This window comes from Camelus ferus, chromosome 4 (genome assembly GCF_009834535.1).
Source record: "Camelus ferus isolate YT-003-E chromosome 4, BCGSAC_Cfer_1.0, whole genome shotgun sequence".
Lineage (NCBI taxonomy): Eukaryota > Metazoa > Chordata > Mammalia > Artiodactyla > Camelidae > Camelus > Camelus ferus.
Genome location: NC_045699.1, coordinates 6,807,724 through 6,824,106, shown reverse-complemented (window position 1 = coordinate 6,824,106; position 16,383 = coordinate 6,807,724). Strand labels below are relative to the sequence as shown.

At 39.1% G+C, this 16,383-nt stretch overlaps 1 long non-coding RNA gene and 1 other non-coding gene across 2 annotated transcripts in view; both read right to left on the bottom strand.

Moving 5' to 3' along the window:
- Positions 1-16,383, bottom strand: part of LOC116663035 — an 89,179-nt gene that overhangs the window by 54,001 nt on the left and 18,795 nt on the right. The gene's annotated exons all lie outside the window — the stretch shown is intronic.
- TRNAA-AGC lies at positions 8,517-8,588 on the bottom strand. Its single transcript has one exon. It is a non-coding gene; the product is annotated as a tRNA-Ala (tRNA).

Below are 16,383 nucleotides of genomic sequence, written 5' to 3'. Positions count from 1 at the left end.
CTCCTCATTCAGAGTCCCAGGCTCCTTGGACCTCGTGCTCTCACCTTCCTCTAGGTCTTCAGAATTCTTTTCATTTAGCCCAAGTGTAAGAAAAGAGTGTGAAGAGAAAAAAAAGAAAAGAAAAGAAAAGAAAAGAAAAGAAAAGAAAAGAAAAGAAAAGAAAAGAAAAGAAAAGGGTACGAGGAAGGAGGCTAAGACACCCAGTGTGGTCTGGCTTTCAAAGCTCCAAACCTCGAAATGGCACACCCATCACTTCTGCTTATACCTCTCTGGCCAGAACTCAGTCATGTGCCACACCTGAGTGCAAAGGGCAATGGAGTTTGCAGCGCACCCAGGGAGAACAGGACAAGGGTGATGGTGACCTCAGCAGCCTTAGAACGGCCAGGACCCAGAGCAGCCAGGAACAAAAGACCACATATCATATGACTCGATTCATATGAAAGACCGGGACAGGTTAATCTTTAGAGATAGAAGCGAATTAGTGGCTGCCCAGGGTCGAGAAGAGTTACAGGGGAGTAGATGGGTTACAACTAAAGGGAATAGGGTTTCTTCTTGAGATGATTAAAAATGCTTCCAACTTGGCATTGCTGATGGCTGCATGTCACATATATGTGAATATACTGAAAAACATTTCATTGTAAATAGAGTAATTGATAGTATATGAATTATAACCCAACAAAACCATTTTTCACTTTTTTTTTCATTGAAGTATAGTCAGTTTACAATGCTGTATCAATTTCTGGTGTACAGCATAATGTTTCAGTCATAGATACACATATATATATTCCTTTTCATATTCTTTTTCATTATAGGTTACTATAAGATACTGAATACAGTTCCCTGTGCTACACAGTAGAAACTTGTTGCTTATCTATTTTATATGTAGTAGTTAGTATCTGAAAATCTCCAGCTCCCAATTTAACCCTTGCCATTCCCTTTCCCCCTTGGTAACCATAAGTTTGTTTTCTACATCTGTGAGTCTGCTTCTGTTTTATAAATTATTCATTTGTCTTGTTTTTTTTTTTAGATTCCACATATAAGTAATATCATATGGTATTTTTCTTTCTCTTTCTGGCTTATTTTACTTAGAATGACGATCTCCAGGTCCATCCATATTGCTGCAAATGGCATTATTTTGTTCTTTTTTATGGCTGAGTAGTATTCCTTATAGATATACCACAACTTCTTTATCCAGTCATCTGTCAATGGATATTTGGGCTATTTGCATGTCTTGGCTATTGTAAATAGTGAACAAAGCCATTAAAAAAAGAAGAAGAAGAAGACCAGATGGATATATCAGAATTCTCTGCATTATCTTTGCAACTTATGTAAATATTTAACTATTCTAAAAGTTTGGTTTTTTTTTTTAAGCCAAGACTAGTTTCAAAGATACTGAATTTTCCTGAAAAATCTTCTCTCTTGCATTTTTCTCTGGTGACACTGAACATCCGAGGCCAGAAAGCTTCATCTTTGAGAGAGTTTTTCAATGTGTCTGAAGATTTATTCCATAAGAATGTCATTTCGCTGATTTTACCCTTCCTATTTTGTAAAATGGGACTAATGCACTGACCTCTACAGTTTGTTGTCATGATTAAGATATTAAATCTGAAAGCCTGGGGCAATTCTGGGCATCTAGTTGGCTCTTGATTAAAGTCTATTAATCATATAGCCCTTTGAAGGGGAATAAAATATTAAAAATACAAATGACCCCATTAAAAATTGGCTTAAAACTTAAACAGATACTTCACAAAAAGAAGATATTCAAATGCTCAATGTGATGGATGGAACCTGCCCCCCCCCCCCCCCAGAATTCATGTGTTCAAAGCCTCCAATGTGATGGTATGAGGAAGTGGGACATCTGGGAGGTGATTAGGTGATGAGGGTGGAGCCCTCATGAATGGAAGCAGTGCCCTTCATAAGAAGGGACACGAGAGATCTCAATCTTTCTGTCTCTGTCTCTGTCTCTCTTTATCTCTCAAGTGAGGATGCAGCAAGAAAAATGGCCAGGGATTTGGTCCTCACTGGGCACTGCCTTCCCAGTCTCCAGAACTATGAGAAATAAAAATTTGTGGTTAAGCCAAACAGTCTGTGGCATTGTTGTCATAGCATCCGGAATGGGCTAAGACAGTCCGTAAGGGTATGAAAAAGTGCGTAGCATGACTAGTCATCAGGGAAATGCAGAGCAAAACCACAAAGAGATACCTTTACACACTCACCAGAAAAACTAAAATTAAAGCCGACTCCACTAAGTGTTGACAAGAGTGTAGAGCAACTAAAACCCCCACACGCTGCTAGTGGGGGTTTAGCATTGTACAATCATTTTGAAAACAAACTGGCACTCTCTGATACATTTAAGTATTCACCCACCCTAAGACCCAGCAACAACACTCCTAGATATATACCAAGAGAAACAACTTGTTAGTATGTTCATAACAAGACTGATGCATAAATAACACACCCTGATGCAAACAGCCCAGGTGTCCATCCGCTGGAAAATGGATTAACAAATTGTGGTATATTCATGCTAAGGAATAATACTAAGCAAAAAAAAAAGAAAAGAAAAGAAAAGAAACTACTGATAACATAGATAAATCTCAAAAAATATGTGGAGTGAGATGCATAAACAAAAGAACACGTATATATGATTCCATTCATATGAGGTTCATGAACACAGAAAACTAATCCGTAATGACAGAAAACAGGTGAGTGGTTGCTTGGAGTTAGGGGTTGTTGGATAAGAATTGACTGGGAAGAAGTATGAGATAACTTCCTAGGATGCTGGAAATGTTTTCTATTTCAATCAGGGTACATAAATTTGCCAAAATTTATTGTGCCGAATACTTAAGACTTACGCATTTAAGGAATATAATAAAGCACTGTTAACATGAAAAATAAGGAATTTGGGCTGGAAGAAGAGCAGAAACTATTTCATCTTTTTTTGCTTTGGAAATGTGAAGGCATATGGTGTATATATATGCTAATTGCCTACATATGCCTCCCACCAGCTGCCTCCCCAGGTCACCAAGGTGCAGAGCCCTGGAAAATTACCTCTAGTCAATTCCATCTAAAGACAGCCCTGCAAACAGCAATGGCCAGTGTATGCTCTGTAGATCAATATAATCCATAATTCCGTAAAAATATAATAATAATCCCCTAACCTAGACAAGTCTTGGATCACACTTTTCATAAGTTATATAAAGCTTGTAAAAACAGGAAATAAAGCACATTGAAGACATTACAGAAAAAATATCCAAAATAGACTAAAATGGAAATGAAGGCTATGAGAAAAGGACAGAGAAGGCTTTTTTTTTTTTTTAACTGCCAAAATTATGCTGGCCAAAACACAGGAGAAAAGGAAATGAGAATCCTGGGATGGAATGGCAGTCAAAGGCAAGGAAAACACAGAACATTCAAAGCATTGTGCATAAGCGTGGAGGGGGCGAGGCTAGAGCAGTCTGCATATTAACTGACAGCCAGCAACCAGTTCAAATGGGAATTTAATGACCCTTAAGGCTTATGTCTTAGATATGAACACGGACTGAATGAAAGTTGGAGGTGGAATCCTATTAAATTGCTGGAGCAGATTTTATTCCTTCGTTTTAAGACTTAAGCTTTGGTGTGATAGAAACAATCAGCTACCTATTGATAAACTTGAAATTTTCTTCTATTAGCTAATGGGACCTCAAGTGTTGTTAGCTGTTTACATGGTACACATGTTCAGCAGCTAGTTTTTTTTTTAACGTTTGCAGATTCTGAAATAAGAACAAAACATGTACATGTGCATAATGTCTTCGTATAAACTAAGAAGGGTATGTATAACAGCTGTTTGAATTATGCCTTTTATACTTTATTATATTATCTTCCTAATGTTTGCCAACATGATTGTGAGTTTGTTTCTCTTAATAATTTGACTTTATATATATATTTCAAATCTACATTGCTAGGAACATAAAGATTCATCATGATTACATCTTCCTTGTGGACTATAAATTTTACCAAATAGAAATAACTTTTTTTTTAATTGAAGTATAGTCAGCTTACAATGTTGTGTCAATTTCTGATGTATAGCATAATGTGTCAGTCATACATATACATACATATATTCTTTTTCATATTCTTTCTCATTATAGGCCACTACAAGATATTGAATACAGTTCCCTGTGTTATATGGAAGAAATTTGTATATCTATTTTATGTATAGTAGTTAATATCTGCAAATCTGGAACTAATAATTTATTCCTCCGCAACCATTCTCCCCACTGGTAACCATAAGTTTATTTTCTATGTCTATGAGTCTGTTTCTGTCCTGTAAATAAGTTCATTTGTCTTTTTTTTTTTTTTTTTTTTTGGATTCCACATATGAGTGATGTCCTATGGTATTTTTGCAGGGGGGAGGAGTAGGTAATTAAGTTTATTTATTTATTTTTTTAATTGGCAGTACTGGGGATTGAACCCAGGACCTCATCTATGCTAAGCATGCGCTCTACCACTTGAGCTATACCCTCCCCCATCTAGAAACAACTCTTTTTTGCCTTTAATGCTTTTCTCTGAGACATTATCTTTATCAGCCATCCATATTCCTGTGCTTAGCTTTCCTTTGCCCACAATTTGCTTGCTGTTTTTATTTTTAATTGTTCTTGAGTTGTTTTGTTGTAGGAGCATTCCTGTTAAACAATGTTCGGGTATATTTTCGTAGCGGTGCTGATGGGGTTTTGTTGTTGTTTGGGTTTGATCTGACTTCTTATGGGCTTTTGGTTTTGTTGGGGAAGACAGGGCTCCTGGCCCTCCACACTCAATAGTGGTATCTTCCTCCACTTTGTCTATACAAACAGCAGCTCCTGTGGTCCCTTCCTAGACCTTATCTTGACGTGTAGCTGCACCACCTCCAGCATTTCAGATTTAAGCATCGTACTGTCGGTCTTCTGACCACTACCACGACTCCTAGAATCAATCGTCAACAGTCCCTCACCCCCCAGGACCCTGGATGATTGAACACACTCCTTTGTCACTTCTCTCCCTTTCAAACTAGACACCATAGACTGTCACTCTGGTCATTCTGTGCACAGGTTCTCAACTTTCTGTGCACATGTGACCCACGCTCCTTTCCTGTCTCCTACCATCAGAAGCCTGGGCAAAGCCAATGCTGGTTAAACCCAGCTCTATTTACTCTTCATCTATACCCGAGCCGCTAAACATGGATGAAACTGGAGCATCACTGAAATTGCTTTTATCTCTACAATGATTTTCCCCTAAGCTTGCTTTGCACCTACATTATTTACCCTCTGGTTTCCCTGAAAATATACCCCTAGACTCTTATATTCCAGGAATAAAATTTCTGGCTCGCTGGTGGTGAAATCTCTTCTTGTCCCGAAGGACTTATTCTTTTTAGCAACTTCTCATATCACTTCAAGAACTAGAAAGGTGGTAGATGGATACGTTCAACTCATTCTCTTGACCCATCTTCTCTCAAGTCATATGAATGTTAGTAATAAACTCAGGACAAACCAAATGATTTTGCACTTTAGTTAAAGAGGAGAGGACCAATACTAAGGAGGCAGAGCTGAACCCGGTAATGAGAGCTAGCTGGGGGATTTGCTTCCTGTCCCTGTGGCCCATTTGGTAACAGAATTAAACAGAAAGCAGTTTAAGGAAAGAACGGGCAGAGGTCCAGAGTCTTTCCCCATGAGCCAACATATCATAATTCACCCCCAAGGAAAAGAGAGAAGTAAGTAGGCCTCTGAAGAAACATAGGACAGAAAAACCTATTACTAAGAACATTTCTCTGCTGAATGATCAGTGCCTCAAATAAACATGAAATTTAAAAGGCCTTATTATTTTACTTAGTTTCACTACCTCAAAATGTATCTGCTAAATAGATCGAATGCATCCTTTATTGCAGGCCTAATGGAATTTTGGCACCAAAAACCTGATCCATTTTTGGTCCTTACCTTATAAAACTTCATGTCTATCAGATCCCTTAATGGACAGAGAAGGTCATTAAAGTTCCAGGCATTTCTGCAGCCCAGGCCTGGAAAGTAGCAAAGCCCATATTTCAAACTTAGTGATGGCCAGTGTCATACAAGCTGACTCCGAGCATCTAATTGGCCTGAGAATCAATCTCCAATTCCACTGAAGGCCTTTTTGAACCTGCATTTGTAATTTATGGTTCAGGAAGGCAGGCCCCACACCCAATGGCCATTTTTAGCAGCAAGAAGGAAAAAAGATCAGCCATCTCCCAGCTGAAGGAGGGTCAGTCTCCCGAGCAGACTGGAGGGAGTCAGACAGGCAGCTCCTGCAGCCTGAGGTTCATGGAGTTGGGTCTTGGTCAGTTGGATCTTTACACAGAGAAGCACGCCAGTACGTTCTTCTCCAGCACTATGACCCTTCGGGTAGCTGGGATCAGGTTGGTAAGATCACCATGACTACAGAAATGCTACACAAAAGTGGTAAAATGAAAAAGATCAGTGAGTTTGAGATGTGCTGGTGGTTCCAGGTGCAGTTTTGTGCTTTGTTTCTTGGACAGAGGCTGGAAAAGAGGGCTGGGAACCACTATAAAATGGCTTAGTCAGCTCTAGAGTTAGCACCGCGTGCCCCTCAGTCCTCTCACTTGTTAGCCACATGGCCTCCAGCAAGACACCTGCCTCTCTGAGCTTCAGTAAAATGGAGAGACTGGCAGTATTGTTCGGTGAGATCAAATGGGAAGTATGTACTAAACAGATCATGTGCCAAATAAATGAATACTCTTAGCTGACAAGCTGACCCTTTCCCACGACCTGCAACCAGGTGACCAAGGTCAGGAACCTGCAATATAGTCTTACACACTGTCGATCTCAGGAAACACTTATTAGTTTGCTTTAATCGCAGCCTCAACCCTGATTAAACTGTCATCATCACGCCAAGGAGCAAACAACTCAGCAGCCCCCAGAAAGACTAGACTGATTCCAGAATTTCCCAAACAAATCCAGAGATGGGAGATTAGGGCATAGGTTGTCAGGAACAGGGCAGTAAACCAAGAGGACACTGTATGGGTGTAGAATAGTGTCTAATAATTAGTGTCCCGGGCATATGGGTAAGGGTTTCATCATCCTGGGTGTTGGTCACTGCTCGAGGAAATTCCCCATAACCCACTTTAATTCAGACTTCCCAGAACCTCCTAGAAGGCCTAGGAGTTCCTAAAATTATTCCAGGATTTAGGATTGAACTTTCTGATCACCCCACTGGCCAGCCAGTCACCTGAAAGGACCAAGCCTTTCGGTCATCCTACCAGTGTGCTGGACATGTTCACCTTGACGGTGCCCTTTTTGCTGAGACTTAGGAATAAATGGAACAGCTTGAGGGGAGGCATTTTTTTCACGTTATGATCAATAATTAGCAGACATGGTGCCATCACATTCGCCTATTTTGATTTAATGTTTATAACTTCCATCAGAGCAGAAAGCCAAGGATTATTATTACCGAGGTCATAGAAGAATCCAAGCAAGCTCACTTACTTCTCTTTAACTAGTTGTGGGCAGCTGCGTTCAGCCTACGTGAAAACCAGAGCCTTGATTTCTTGCAGAGCCCTAATTGTGGAAGGTTAGACAGTTAGTGGAGAGGGTGAACGCTTGCATAAACCTTTTGGTCCTTCGTGCAAGTTTGGGATCCAAGTGAAAATGACAAGGAAAGCCATCCCACAGATTTTCATCTGTTACTTTAATGGCCCAGATAGGGAGACAGGAACCAAAGTCAGGTGGACACTGTCCTCATGGGAATTCAGAGGACTCTGCCTGCAGCTCAGCCCTGGGGGCTCAGCTCATAAGCATTAGGAGTCACACCTGCTATTCAGAAATCAGGGCTCACTCTTACCCCCCCAAAAAAGAGACCACGGGAGGGTTATGCTCCACCTTCTTCTTGAATTAAAAGTATAGCTCAGCAGTGATCTTTCAGGACAAAGAGGGATCTTTGGCAAAGTTTACTCCAGCCTGCCTTCAAATAAGATAGGAAAATAGAGAGTGGTGCACAGAGCTAAATTTGAGCTATTAAAGTACATTAAAATGCACATAAATGTACTCTCTTTTATGAGAAGTGCTGACATCAGATAGTGGTTATGGCTTCTTAATGCCTTTACTTGTTAAAACAAAAAGTTGGCAATTCTGTTATATTCCTCTATTTCTCCCCCTACTTCCCGTTTTTTTTTTCTTTTTCTTTTTTTAATTTTGTTGGTCTTTAACATCCAGAAATATGGAACATCTGGAAAAGGGAAAATAGTATGATGTCTGTGCTGTCGACCAGCTGTGGGATCTCAAACAAACCACTGAGATTTTTTTGGTCTTTAGTTTCTTCATAAAGAAATTGGGGGAGAACAGGGCCAGTGCACCCACCAAAGGTGGGCTTGGGCATGGCTTGGGAGCATGGGCAAAGTCAACTCTTGAGGTCTCCTGTGGGTCACATACATAATAAATAGTAACTTTTTGAGACTTTTTTTTTGTTTCATTTTGTTCTTTTTTGGGGGGGGTAGGTTTATTGATTTATTTTAATGGAGGTACTGGGGATTGAACCCAGGACCTCATGCATGCTAAGCATGTGCTCTACCACTGAGCTATACCCTCCCCACTTTTTAAGACATTATATTAGTGGAAATTAATTGGGTAAGTTTCAGATATCCATAACATCATATAAGTCTAGATCAGTAATTTTTTACAATGTAAAAATGCTGGGATTTTTTTTCATGTTTTTCCTTTCTTTCTAACAGTGGTTATGAAAGCCCACACCTCCAGCCCCCTTTGCTATCTCAGTCCACTTTTGTTTCTTAAACGCCCAAAGTGGAGACATTGGCACCAGAAGGAGCTTGCATGCCGAGGCGCAGCCCCATCCACAACCTCCCTGGCTGCTCCACTCCCGCCGGAGTCTCGGGAGCTCATGATTAATCAGCTCCCCCAGCAGGACCTGAGGCGCGGGCCAGCTCTGTCTGCCACAGTCAGGAGCTCATAAATCTAACGAGGTAAAGGACAGAGGGCAGCCAACAAACCCCTCTCTGAAAGAGCTGGGAGTGTCGAGGCAAGATCTCTGGGAATATTATGGACACAGTCTTGGCCTCGGGTTTTCATTCCAATCAGCCAGCTAGAGATTCATAATCCAAGACTGGCTTCTAAAAGTGGGCTCAGCACATACCTCAGACTTTCAGCTCCTCAGATCCCAGAGGAGGGGTTCGCTGGGAAGTTTAATATCCTTTGAGTCTCCAAGGCTACAGAATCTGAAGACAGAGCCCAGGAAACAAGACATAATGGGTTCAAATATTAGCTCTGCTGCTTACCAGCCATGTGACCCTCAGCAATTTATTTAATGCCTCTCGGGTTCAGTGTCCTCATCACGAAAATGAGCTACAACAATGGCTTGTCATCAGGCTTCAGTGAGACGATGCTAGGAAAATATTTTTAGCACAGTGTTGGGTATATAGAAGATACTCAGAAATGTTACTGGTATCTAAGGGTTCGTCTATAACAGCAGCTCTCCAATTTTTTGGTCTCAGAATGCTTTTAAAAATGATGGCATCTAAGTGAAGTAAGCCAGAAAAAGAAAGAAAAATACCATATGAGATCGCTCATATGTGGAATCTAAACAAACAAAAACAAAAACAAACAAACAAAGCGTAAATACAGGACAGAAATAGACTCATAGACAGAGAATACAGACTTGTGGTTGCCAGGGGGGCGGAGGATGGGAAGGGATAGACTGAGATTTCAAAATTGTAGAATAGATAAACAAGATTATACTGTATAGCACAGGGAAACATACACAAAATGTTATAGTAGCTCACAGAGAAAAAAATGTGACAATGAGTGTGTATATGTCCATGTATGACTGAAAAATTGTGCTGAACACTGGAATTTGACACAACATTGTAAAATGATTATAAATCAATAAAAAATGTTAAAAAGAAAAAAAGAAAAAAAATTATGGCAGACCCCAAAGAACTTTTGCTTATAAGAGTTATGTCTATTGAGATCTACCGTATTTGATATTAAAACTTACAAAAAAAGTCTAAAACACAAGAGTACAGAAACCCACACTCCATGAGCCATCAGAGTAATGACATCACATATTACCTAGCTTCTGGAACCTCCACAGTACACTCTAAGAGAATGACCAAGGAGAAGGCTTAGTATTATGGCTTGGACCTCCACAGCCCTCACATTGTACATTGACAATCATGGGTGTATTATATTCTTCTCTTTTCAGGAAATAGTTTACTTTAAAATGCCCCACATTGTGGGTTGTCCTGCTTATTTCGATTCCAACAAGTGAAGAAGCCAAGACTTCTTTTAATAAGTTATTCACAAGTTGATATCAAGAATTCTCATTGAGTTAACCACTATATATAAAAATAGATTTTAAAAATTTCTTCTGTATGGCACAGGGAACTATATTCAATATCTTATAGTAACCTTTAATGAAAAATAATATGAAAACAAGTATATGTATATATATGTATGACTGAGACATTATGCTCTACACCAGAAATTGACACATTGTAACTGACTATACTTCAATTTAAAAAAAAAAAAGAATTCTCATTAATATGACAGTCTGTGAAATTAGGTCTACAATTTTTCTCATTACTTCTAATTCTCTTCTTAAGAGAAGAATGGGGGCATGTCCAAAACAATAATAACTGTTACTATACACTGGGCACCAGTGTGCCAGGCAATGTCCAAGGAGCACAGAAAACAAGTTAGTTGTGATCCTTATAATCACCCTACAATGTACTCATCATTATTCCAACTTAATCATTTGTCTGAGGAAACAGGATAAGTTATGTAACTTACACAAAATCATATTAGCAAGTGCTGTGCCCAGAAGGAATCCACCAGACCTCCCTGATTCTAAATGTGCTCTACAATTTAGTCTGCCTCTCTCAGTCACTACACATGCACTTCACAATCATTTTTTTAAGACAAATATAATGGCAGTGGTTAAGTTATCATCTCTTTGCATTGTTCATCTTTTTTAAATAAATTCTGTTTCACATCAAAATCCCAGATGCTGTTTTTGCAGAAATTGACAAGATGATCTTAAAATTCATATGGAAATGCAATAGACTTACAATAATTACCTGAAAAAAAAGAAGTTGGAGGACTTCATAATTTGCAGTTTCAAAACTCACTACAAGACTACAATGATCAAGACAGTGCAGTACTGGCATAATGAGAGGCACAGGCATCAGTGGAATCAAATTGAGAGTCCAGAAATAAACCTTGATTTTCAACAAGGATGCCAAGATGATCTGATAGAAAGAATAGTCTTTTCAACACATGGTGCTGGGACAACTAGATACTCACTGAAAAAGAAAGGAAGTGGAATCCTACTTCATATCATATAAAAAAACTACCTTAAAATGGATCAAGGACCCAAATATTAAGTGCTAAAACTATAAAGCCCTTAGATGAAAACACAGGAGTAAATATTCATGACCTTGGATAGGCAATAGTTTCTTAGGACACCAAAAGCACAATTGACAAAAAGAAAAATAAACTGGACTTCATCAAAATTTAAAACTTCTGTGCTTTAAAGGAAACCACTAAGAAAGTGAAAAGACACCCCACAGGATGGGAGGAAATATTTGCAATTATACATAAGGGACCTGTATCAAGAATATATAAAGAACTCTTACAACTCAACAATAAAAAGACAAATCAATTCAATTTTTAAATGCTTAAGAGATCTGAATAGATATTTCTCCAAAGAAGATATGCAAATAGCCTACAAGTACATGAAAAGGTGTTCAACATCATTAGCCATCAGGGAAATGCAAATCAAAACCACAATGAGATAACAGCTCACACCCACTAGACAGGCCAAAATAACAAAGAACAATAATAACAGGTATTAGTGAGGGTGTAGAGAAATTAGAACTCTCATACACTGCTAGTAGGAATTTAAAAGGGTGCAGCTACTTTGCAAAACAATCAAACAGCTCCTCAAAAGGTTAAATATATAGTTATCTCATGACCCAGCCATTCCACCCAGCTAGCTATATATCCTAGAGAACTGAAAACATGTTCACACAAAAGCTTGTGTATGAATGTTTATAGCAGCATTATTGGTAACAGCCAAAAATGTCTTCAAATATCCATCAACTGATAAATGGATAAATAAAATGTGCGGTGTGTGTGTATATACTATATATATGGAATACAATTCAGCAATAAAAAAGGAATGAAGTTCTGATTCATGTTATAACATAGAAGAACCTTGAAAACATTATGTTAAGTAAAAGAAGCCAGTCACAAAAGACTTCATTTATATAACATGTCTATAATAGGCAAGTCCATAGGGACAAAAATAGATTAATGGTTGAGAAGGAATGGGGGAGAGATGAATGGGGGGTGACTGCTAAAGTGTACCAGGTTTCTTTTGGGGGTGATGAAAATGTTCTGAAATTTGATAGTGGTGATGGTTGCACAACTTTGTGAATATACTGTAAAAAAAAACACTGAATTGTATACGTTTAAAAACTGAATTTGATGGTACGTGAACTACATTTCACTAAAGCTGTTATTTAAAAAATATTAAATGCTATTCTTAAATTGGGTTTGGTATAATTGCATTCCTTCTATTTTTCTTGACCCTCCAACCCACCCCAGGCAGTGAATCTGGAAACCAAACAAGTTATTAATTTTATTTAGTTGAAATAATCTGCATTGCTGAAGGCTGAAGGAAATACAGTTTAAACCCAAGCATACCATATCATAAATTAAAGCTAAAAAAGTACATGTAAATAAAAGCAGTCAGGATTCAAGATTTCAGCTTGTGCATGTAGGCGTTATCCAGAGGAAATGTGTGTTCCATGGGTGGGGGGGGGGATATGGCCCTGCATTTCACGGCACAGTGGGATCATTTTAAGCAAAGAATAAATGCCACATCTCTTTTTTTTTTTTTTTTTTGCCCTCCTCTGTTTTTTTTTTGCCCAGATCCCAATTCCCACTTGAATTCACAAACATTCTGAAAGCTCCTGGGGAAACTGGAGACAGCTGATGCTCAAAAGCAAGTGCCAGAGTCCTGCCTGCCCTCTGCAGATGAAGGCTGCTCCCAGCCTGGGACCCACTGAAGAGCCAGGGGCCCGCCTGAGTCTCTCGGATACCAGCTGTCCTCCCGTGGGGTCCCGCTGAGGCCAGCATGCCAGCCCAGCGGTCTGGGAGCCAAGGGCTCCCTGACACTTGTCACAGTCATGAAATCTGGAAATGCTGAGCGAGTTCACTTAGGAAGACAGAGTAACAGGGAAAATTAGATAAAAGAAGACATTTGGAAGAATTAAAGAGAGAAAAGTAAGTTAAACTGCCCAAAAGAATTTAACACTATCTCAAAGTTGACGGGTCATAAATACACTTGTTACTTTTTCAGCCCATGAAAAATACTTCAGATTCTTTAAACTTGGTTACTTCTTTTGAAAAAAGCTATTCTTTTTTCAAGTGGTGATTAGAGATTGAATTTACATGTTTGTGCAGGGGAGAAGGGGTTAACAAAAGTGGGAGGGTTGCTTTAGTTGTTGTTTTGTATTTTATCGTTACTTCTAATAACCACATTAGCCTTAAGAACCATCAACAAAGAGACAAGTCAATAAATAAGAGAAGCAGTACAAAATTTTCAAGCCCCACCTCCAACTTCTAAACAGCCCAACATTCCTCATGGGAAATGTATCATGTCCCACTTTGGGAATATTGATGTTTTGACAAAATTTGAGCCTCTCAAAATGCAAAGATTTTATTATCCATGAAAAGGGCATCATTAAGTTAAAGCCAAGGAAAGGAAATGGGGAAAAAAATTCAAGAGATTCAATGAAAATTAAAGAGATGAAAAAAAAAAAAAAATAACTCTGACCAAACACCATTTCGCTGAGTTACACACAAATAATCAGAAACATATTGTACAGATTACATCTCCCCTGAACAACACTTCGATTTTAAAGTTAATAGACAAAGTACTCAGCAAAAACTAAACCAAAAACAGCAAATATATATGGGATTTTGCCAGGAATCCAAATAGTTTAAAAAAAAAAAAAAGCTTAAGATTTTGTTTTTCCAAAAATATCTAGATGCCTTCAGGGTAACAATCTCCCCTGCCAACTGCGACAAGAAGAAAAATTGGGTGGCCAAACTCCCTCTCTTATCCGAATCTGGATCCATTTACTCTGAAACTTGTAACTATTCTTATTTAAACTATAACTCATCTGCTTATGAATTTAATGCTTTTTAAAAAGAGAGAAGTTTCTTTCATGAATACTAAATATTAATTTAGTCAGTAATTCAGAATTGTACCTTGTTGGGGTAAATACTGCCTCCAGCTCTTTCATTGACTAAATGTAAGTCAACATCAAAAGATGGGTGGGAGTTTCCCATCTGGATAAAAGAGAAAATTATGTGGGGAAAAAAAGTTACCTAGAGACCATCTGAGTCTCTTCGGTCAATATTCAGCTGGTGGGTACTCCTTGACAATTCCCTTGATCTCAATCAGAACAGGTCATGCCTGACCATAAACACAATCCAGTTTGTTCTACCATAATGCATATTTCGATAACATAACCTATTTCAGATGTGATTAATAAATAATGTCATGATGTAATAAGAGCTACATGGATTCTTATGTGTTTCGTCCTAGCGTACTAAAGTGGAAGACAGCTGAATGCCAAGTATACCAACAGGGCGGAGAGCTGCAAACCATGGAGAATTACAACACTGTACGAGATGCCAGTTCTTCCTCTTTGCTCAGTTCTGCCACGTGCTCTGTATACCAAGGGCACGTTGCTCCGTTCTCCCCAAACTTTGTGCATCACACCCTCGTCTTCAGAACTCAGCAAGTTCTCCCTTCCTTACATCTCCTTCAATCACTCTGTCTTCGCCTTTGTTTCAAAGATAAAGTTCTATATTCCAATAGTATTTCTTTATTTTTTAGGCAATTTTTAAAAATGTGTTTAAATGTGTTTGTCTTTTTAGGATGATTGTTTGTGCTATCTTGTTACAAAGGTGCAAAAGCAAAAAGAAGCCTTGTTGTTTTTAGTGTTGAATTTTGTAGAACTCAAGATTTGGGGGAATGCATGTATCACATGACAGCAGAAACATCCGTGTCTGTGAAATGAAATGATCATCCTATTTGTCTAGGATGGTAACGAACCTTAGTATAGAGGATTCATGACATTCATTGGATTGTTTAGTTTGACACATCGAAACACTACATTAACTAAGTAAACCAGAGTAGTGCCTTTTCCCAAGTTCATTTCCTAATGCATCCTGGGTCAGGTGAAAGAAGGCAAAATAAGCAGAAGCAATGTTCTCTGTCCTCTTTTTCTGCCAAGAGGATTGGTAAATGCTGGGGAAGAAAGGCCAGAGGAGGAACAAAACCAATGACCCACGCAGCATGTTATCTTGATGAACTTGGGATAGTCCTAAAGGCAATGTCTCGAACACTGATAGTTTTGCAGCCAAACCTCTAAACTGACTCAGCTATTAAAAGGCACTGGCAAGTTTTTTCCATGACTCCTAGTTTAGTCTAGTTTAGCCAATAATTTGGAATTGTGCCTCGTCGGGGTAAAGACTGCCTCCAGCTCTTTCATTGACCACAGTCCAAAGTGGATTGGGAGTTGGCCAACCACAGTGGATCTGAACTGAAAGGGCATCGCCAAACACCCCAGATAATCCACCCTGACTCCTGACCCCCATGACCCCCTTTTGTTTCAAAGCATCACAGCTGACAGAGGCAGAAAAGCTAGAGCTACGTTTATTTCTAAAGAAGTCGATGGTCCAGGGCTAGCAGTTGAATTTTTGTTGAACTATCAGTTCTCACTCTCACTACCGGGAAAAAAGTGCTGGTCTGTCTCTCCATAAGTGAAAATCATGTTACACACACTCAAGGGACTAGGCCCTGGAGAAAGAGGAAGCCGACGTGGCTCTGACCAGTAGGAAGCTCACGACTCCCTCCTGGCAGGGAAGTGACAGACATTTACAGAGGTATGGGAACTCCCACTCTTGTAGGAGCCTGGCTGCGGGTGCTCCTTGTATTCTGCACTCCGGGTGCCTTGCTTGCTTCACCTGTCTGAGCAGTTATGCACTTCATGCACACACTTCAAACCTCAAGGTGATGGATACGAAACTTGCACAATTCCTTATCTTCACTCAGGCAAAAGAAGCTGGTCCTAATTATTGCTGTCTCAAAAATGGGGAAACTGAGTCTTAGAGGCCACTGAACACATAAGCCATGGGGCCAGGACTGAAACCCAGGTCTGACTCCAAAGCCTGTGTTCCTCTGTAGCGTATTGTGACTTTTTGTTAAATAATGTCCTAATAGAATATATATATTAAGCCACTACATATATATGTGCATATACATATATATATGAAATATTATATGATA